This window comes from Zonotrichia albicollis, chromosome 2, assembly GCF_047830755.1.
Source record: "Zonotrichia albicollis isolate bZonAlb1 chromosome 2, bZonAlb1.hap1, whole genome shotgun sequence".
NCBI classification, from domain to species: Eukaryota; Metazoa; Chordata; class Aves; order Passeriformes; family Passerellidae; genus Zonotrichia; species Zonotrichia albicollis.
The window spans coordinates 114961054-114968413 of NC_133820.1; positions in this window are offsets into that span (position 1 = coordinate 114961054).

Genomic DNA, 7360 nt, shown 5'->3' on the forward strand with positions numbered 1-7360 from the left:
AAATGGTAGCAAATTAGTCTCTATATAGTTTATGAATTTAATAGGCTTAGCTTAGGATTCTTCAGACAAAGCTGAAATCTTAATAATACAGAGAGAGGTAATTGTACCAAACTTTGGTATCTACTAAATTACTCATGATATTTCCTCAGTAGTGTGTATTTTGTTCTATTGATTTTCTTTTTTTATTGCATATTCTTAAATACCTGAATATTCTTCTCAGCCTACTGAAGATTAAATTTGCCATGTAGAAGACCTGCTGTTTCATATGAATGACAGAGCCAAGGTAGGCAGAATTTAAAATAAAAGCCCTAAAAATGGTCGACAAATAAGTAATTAGTGAGAATAATATAGCAATACAAGTAAGTTGAGTATATCTTGTTAACTTGAGAAATAACATTTAAGGCTTTCTTGGTATATGCTAATAGTCTAGTAAAAATTCAATATGATATTTTAACAAGGTTTCCTAATTTTTTATAATATACTATTTCATATTTACTGGGAGAGAGGAGGAGATGGAAGTGAGAGATTTGGGAAGAAACGAAACTCAGTAATCAAAATAGCACCCTAGAATATGTATATATTCAACTTGAAAAACTTGTTGAAGGCCATAAGTCTCAAGCTTTCAGGTGAACTGGCATGATTTTGTTTGGAAGTATTTGGTGATGAGAGAGACTCAACATTTCTAAGTCATATTGCAATTTTATTTCTCAGCCCAGTGGTGATAAATCAGACTATACATTTCATGTCAGCCTGGCAACATTTGGGACTTTTTTAGGCAATGACCTAGGAAATAAGAAGGATTTTCAGTGAACAGCCTCTATTGGTTCTGAGTTTTCATTGCTGTTACTCTGACTCTTGTTAAAAATACACTTGATTTGCTTTAATACAGGATCCACTGAAGTGCTTCAGATGGAGCTCATCAGGTTGCACTTACACAGGCCTGTCAGGTACTTTTAGGTGGCAGTGAAAAATCAACATGTGCAGATAATTTAAATGAATAACACTGTTGGTTGGTGTTGTAACATAATTGCTTGTTGTAATTGTAACTACCCATGTTTACAACATTTACTTGAATGCAGAATAATCAGCTACCAACTGTGTGAAATTATTATTCTTAACAAAGTAGAAGGTTAAAAACCAGGGGACTGGTGCAGGGATAAAAGACAATGGAAGTCACAGAATCCCCAGAGTGGATTAATAGCAGACCATGGGAGTTTGGGGAGTATCACTGAGAGCTCCTGGTCCATTTTTCACACATTGTGTGAAATGTAGGAATCTTAAAAGGTACATAGAATTTTCAGACTCGAATTCTGGTCTCTGAAGTTAATCAGTTTATAAAACCATGAAAATTTGCTAACTTGCATCTATCCAGATGTTATCCCAAAAATCCTATGGATCTATTATTGTTATTGTTGAAAATCTGTCCTGTGAATTGTTTCACAGGCTTTTTTAAGGACTTTAAAAACACTGACAATTTCTGTGCTTTTATGTCTTTTCCTTTTTCCTCCCTCTACAAGAATTACAGCAAACCTTTTTACATGCAAATCAAAATAGTGGATGAAGGACTGGATGCAATTCTGTGCTTTGTGTTATACAGAATACCAGAATTTGTCGTGGTCTTCTCAGTTACAAAATCTACTATGTCAGCTTTGTGGTGGACTAACAAGACTTCAAATTCTTACAGAAATTTCCAACCAGTTCTTAACATTGAACTGTTTGGAAATCTCAAACTAATGGGCAACAACAACAGAATTGTGTGAGGGGAGGTTCTTTTGCAGACTTTGTCCTTTAGGTGTTTCCCTTCTGCTGCATCCCAGGCTGACAGAAATTGTGTAGTGCAGACCTGCCAGTTCAGAGCAATAGATTTTAAGTAAAATAAGTATTGAGGCTTGTGTGCCCTTAGAGTTGCCATCAGAGGGTGTGTACCTGTTCAAACCAGCTCTCACCATCCATCTCTAGCAGTGCATTAAGGGCAGAACTGGGAGCTGTCTCTCCCCTAAAAGGCAGAGCATCTGTGTTGACCTCAAAAAGGAAGATTTTGTGAATGTGTATGACTCCCTTTGTGAGCTCTTCACATTTTCATGTAGTACCATGCAGCTCTGAGTTTCTAGCTTTGTAGAAGGCAAATTGATCTCTTGCATTAAACTTTCTTGTGGATGCTGTTGTTGCAAGTGAGGGAGAAAATTCCATGACGGTGGTGCCTTTCCTTGGGAAGGAAAGCACGCTGCCACAGTATTGGTGTGGAGATGATTTGTTGCCCAAGGGAGGTTAAGGCCAGCAGCATCTTTCTCTCATGGCATTGTGTCTGTGGGAGCAATCCCCAGGGCTATTCAGTTTTGGGGTGGTATCCAAACTTCAGAGGTTGACTCATAAAGGAGGATTGCATTGCCTCTCCTTGGGAAGGAAAGCACCCAACTCCAGTGTTGGCAGTGCAGATTTGTAGGGTTCTTGGCCAGGAACAACTTTCTCTCTTGGCACTTTTTGTGCAGGAGCCATCCCCAGACATAGATTTTGGAGGTGATCTCAAGATTCTGGAGTGGGCTCCCAAGAGATCAGATTACCTTTCCTTGGGAAGGAAAGCGCCTAGCCCCATTATTGGTGGTGCAGATAATAAGATGCTGTGGGGAGTTAACAGCCAGGAATATTTTATTTTCTTGGAAACCTTTGTATGGGAGCACTCCTTGGACATGTTCAGTTTTGGAGCTCTGTTTTGAAATTCAGTGTTGGGCTCATGAGGGAGGATGACAGCACCTTTCCTTGGGAAGGAAGGCACACACTCCCAGTGCTGCAATGCAGGTGAGAGGCTGTTCGTGGGACAGAAAGGCTAGGAAGGGTTTTCTGTCCTGGCACTTTTTGTGTGAGAGCAATGTATTCCATAATTCTGCAGGTAGCATGCAGAACTGGGTACATGGGCTCCTGAAGGAGGCACCTTTCCTGGGGAAGGAAAGCACGTATTGACACTTAGGGTGCTCTAGATGATGGTCTGCTTGATGGAAGTAAAGGCCAGAAGCATCCTTCTGTCCTGGAACCTTCTGTGTGGGAGCAAATCTTGAACATATTCCATTTTGGAGCTCAGCTGCAAATTCCAGAGGTGGGATTCTGAAATAGGATGTCACTACTTTTATTTGGGAAGGAATGCACAATAGTCTCAGTGTTGGTGGGAGTTTCTTTGTCCTTCAAAGATAGCAAACCAGATACAGCAAAATAAATTATTTACTCTCATAGTCTTCAGATGACATCATCCCCTATTTGGTTACCACCTCCAAAACAGAATCAGTCTGTGCTTCGAGCCCAAAGAGAAAGTGCCAGGACAGAAAGCTTGTGCTGCTCTTTACCTCTGCTGGGCAGCTTCTCATCTGCACAGCCACCATCGGTCTAAGTGCTTTCCTTGCAAAGTTGAATGGTGCTGCCGTAAATTTCAGAATACCTCCTCCAAAATTTGAATCTGAGCACCATCATTAAAGACATCCGGGGATTGCTCCCAAGCAAAGGATGCCAGAACACAAAGCTGATACTGGTTCTTCTCTCTCCTTGACTGACTGTCATCTGCTCCAACAGTATTGAGCTTAGTGCTTTTCTGCCCAAGGAAATGCAGTCTCATCCACTTTCTGGAGGCCACATTCAGAATTGAAATACAGCATTCAAATTTTAATGGGTTCCAAAATTGAGGCTATACAGGAGCCCCAAGAGAACAAACTGTTACCGGCTTTAGGTCTCCTGAGCAGCCTGGTGACTTCAACCACCACTGGGGCTACATGCTTTCCTTCACATGGAAAGATACCATTCACTTTTTGGAGGGCATATGCAAAATTTAAATTCAATCTTCAAAACTAATAGGGCACAAGATTACTCTCATAGAAAAAAAAAATGTCCCAAGAAGAAAGGTTTTGGTGCTGTTTACCTTTTCTGGGCAGCCTACCATCTATACAAAAAACACAGACAAGGTGCTCTCCTTGGCCAGGAAGGCTGTTTCACCCCCTTTCTCTCTCCTTCCTACAAATTTGGATATCACTGCTTAACTGAATGCATCCAGGGAATGATCCCACACAGGAGGTTCCAGAACAGAAAGCAGCTGCTGGCCTTCACCTCTGTGAGGCAGCCTCTCATTTGCATGCTGAGCTTGTTTATATTTCCAAGGAAAGGTGATGTGATTCACACTCAGGACACCAGCTCTGACAAATGGATCCAAAGGGAGAAGTGTTGCTGTTCTTTACCTCCCCTGGGTAAGTTATTTTCTCCTAATAGAACACATGGGGTAGGTGCTTTCCTTTCCATGTAAAAGAACTGTTGCTCTCTTTCAGGATACCTCCTGCAATTTTGAATACATCCAAGGGTTGCTTGCACAAAAATCATTTTAGGACAAAGTTCTTGCTGGCCTTTACCTTCCTTTGGAAGCTTGTGATCTGCAGCAGCAACACTGGCATTATGTTCTGTATTTCCTAAGGAATGGTACTGTCACTCAGTTCCTGGATCCCACTTTGGAAATTTCAGGCTAAGCTCAAAACTCGAATATGTCCGAGGCTTGCTCCAACACAACAGGTGCCAGGCTGGAAAGCTGTTGCTGGCCTTCACCTCCAGTGGGCAGCCTATGATCAGCACTTAGAAATACACTGGATCTCCAGGTTCTCCTTCCCGTGGAACAGCAGTTTGCCAGAGGTAAGAGGGAGTGAATGCTGCTAGAGTGTGATGTGAATTAAGGGCTGCAAAAGGAATCTGAAGGCCACACGAACTTTTCTGCCCTGGCACATTGCTTTTTGCCAGTACTGACAATTTCAGCTTGGGATGTGCAGAACTCATCGCTTCTGAGGAATCAGGACATTTACCTCTTTTGCAGCTACACTGCCGCCATCGTGTGGAGCTGAGCAACTGCAGCGGGGAAGGTAAAACTCACCCCAGGCTTTTTGTTGGGACACTGTTAGTGTGGGAGCAGTCAGTGAACTGTTTGGGATCTTGGGTCTGTAAGAGGGAAGGAATGGGAAGTTACAGAGACAAGGAAACTGAACAGCACCAGGGTGTGCACAGGTGATGCCCAGCACTTTCTTTATGTTCTTGGACCTTTCTCTGGGGGTTATTGGAGGTTTCAAAATGGCACATGGACTCACCAGACTAGGAGTATGAGACCCTACATACAGCTGGCACAAAGAGTGCACAGCCCCAGTGTTTCTGGTGCACTGATAGGCACTGAGGAGAAGGGGCAGTCCAGCAACTCCTTTTTTACTGGTACATTTTTCTGTGTGAGCTGTAGCTGTTTAATTTCCTGTGTCCACAGCAGCTATCTCAAAAGCCCAATTATGTCCTTTTGGCTCCTTAAAATACTTCTCCTGAGACAATCTCTGCCCAGGATGTCCTGGGCCTCTGGGCCAGTCACAATGGGGTGACTCTGCCATTTGCTGGCAGTCAGGCTCACTCAGCTTCCAGCACAGTCACTGTTGGAATCCCCCTGTCACCCCAGAAATCCAGAAGGATTCTGCCCCTACATATCTTGATGGCATCAGGGTACTTTGTGCACCAGTGTCAATTAAAGCTTTTATATCCCATGCCAGGCCATCGGATCCACACAGTCCAATAGATCAGATTGCCCCTTTCCTCCACCTGGCAGGAGACAGGGCCCATCTAGTTCTCATCATGGTACTCACTGCTCACTTCTTGTAAATGAGAGCAGGTATCCTTCAAGAGGATGGAAAGTAATGTCAGCCTTCCTGTTGTGTCTGAGGACTTGCCCACAGGAAATGGGAAAGGCATTTGTACCTGTGCTGCCAGGGCAGAAGTGAGTTTTCCATCCCACTTCTTTATGTGCTCTCCATAGTCATGCAGGGAAAAGCAAAGGTTACTCGTGGTGTGCACCCTCTCTCTCAAGCAGAAGGTTCCTGCTTCCAATAGCAGAGACTCCAGGCTCTAGGGCTGGGGTGTGGGACACTTCTTTTAATCACTGGTAGTCCTCTTGAAATTGCTGCAGATTCTTGGACAGTCTTTCCATGGACAGGACACAGGACTGGGGAGTGGGGGCAAAAAAAATACTTCATATATAGCTGGAGTTTGATAAAGAAGTTTGATAACTACTCTTTGTTCTTCTTCTTTCCATGACAGCACTGCCAATGACCTGTCATATGACACTGGCATGCTCTGTCAGAACTTCTGCCAGAGTTTTTGTACACTGGACTTCATCTGGATTTACAGGGGATTGCTTATCATTTGAACCCTTATAGATTGCTTCCAGCACCCCTAATTCTCTCCAAGACACTGGGTACCTTGCTCCATGGTGTTCCACACATCTCAATGCACTACTTGATCATCCCTGGGACTGTGCCTTTCCCTCACACTTGGCAGGAGTTGCCTTCAGAGCCTGAGAGTTTTTGTGCTCTTCCCAATGCCCTTGTCAGTGTTCACATCCCAGGACAAGGATCCCAGCTGCTTGGCTTCACTACCATCCCCTTCCATATGGGCCAGGATACCCCAGCACTGGAGTAGCCAGGTCACCAGGGGCTCACCCAACTGGTGGCTGGGCCTTCTCACACATCTTACAGCTCACCTGGGGACATGGGCCAGGTGATTTTCTCTGGCCCTGCCTCCTGCCCCTGTTCTGAGGGCCCTGCTCTGCCCTCCCTCACTAACTGAGCTGGTTTTCCCTTGGATTCCTTGTTCCCTGCAGGGGTGGCTGCTCCCAGCATGGGCTGTTCCCTGGCTCAGCTGCAGCTGCTGTGGCCGTGGTGCTGTTGCTGTTTCCTCCTCCTCCTCCTCCCCTGAGGGTGCTCTCCACTGACCACTGGTGTGCAGTGAAAAGTAGCCAGGGCCCAGCACACTGCAGTAAGCTGCTCATCTCTGCAACTCACACAGCATCTCCTTGCAAACATTCTGGCACTTTAGCAGAGGCTGCAGTTGTTCAGGGGTGAACTCCCAAACCACCAGAGCAGAGAATGTCTCAAAAAATTGGCCAATTTTCTGGCATGTTCCATGCCACTCATGACTATTCCCCCTCAGGACAGGTCCCTGAATGGCCTTCTTGGAAATCTCTGTTCTGCCCCCAAAGGTGACTCTGAACACAGTGAGGACTGCACTGAGACCAACAGGAACAGGTTTTCTTACCATCCAAAGGGAATTAAAAATGCTCAAAAGCTGTTGTAGCAGGCCCAAAAGAGGAAAGGGGGGGGGAATGGAGAAAATCATCCTTCCCTGTTCCCCCCTGAGACGAGGTATGGTTATTAATGGGCTTCAAAGGGCAGGAGAGCAGCACTGGATACACATCCCAGAGTGCCCTCATTGCCCTTGGTGTTGCTGTGTCATAAACTCACCTCCCACAGTACAGCAACAAAGAAATGCTGATCCCTGTCCCTGCTCTGTAAAAGGTCACCCCGAGGAGCAC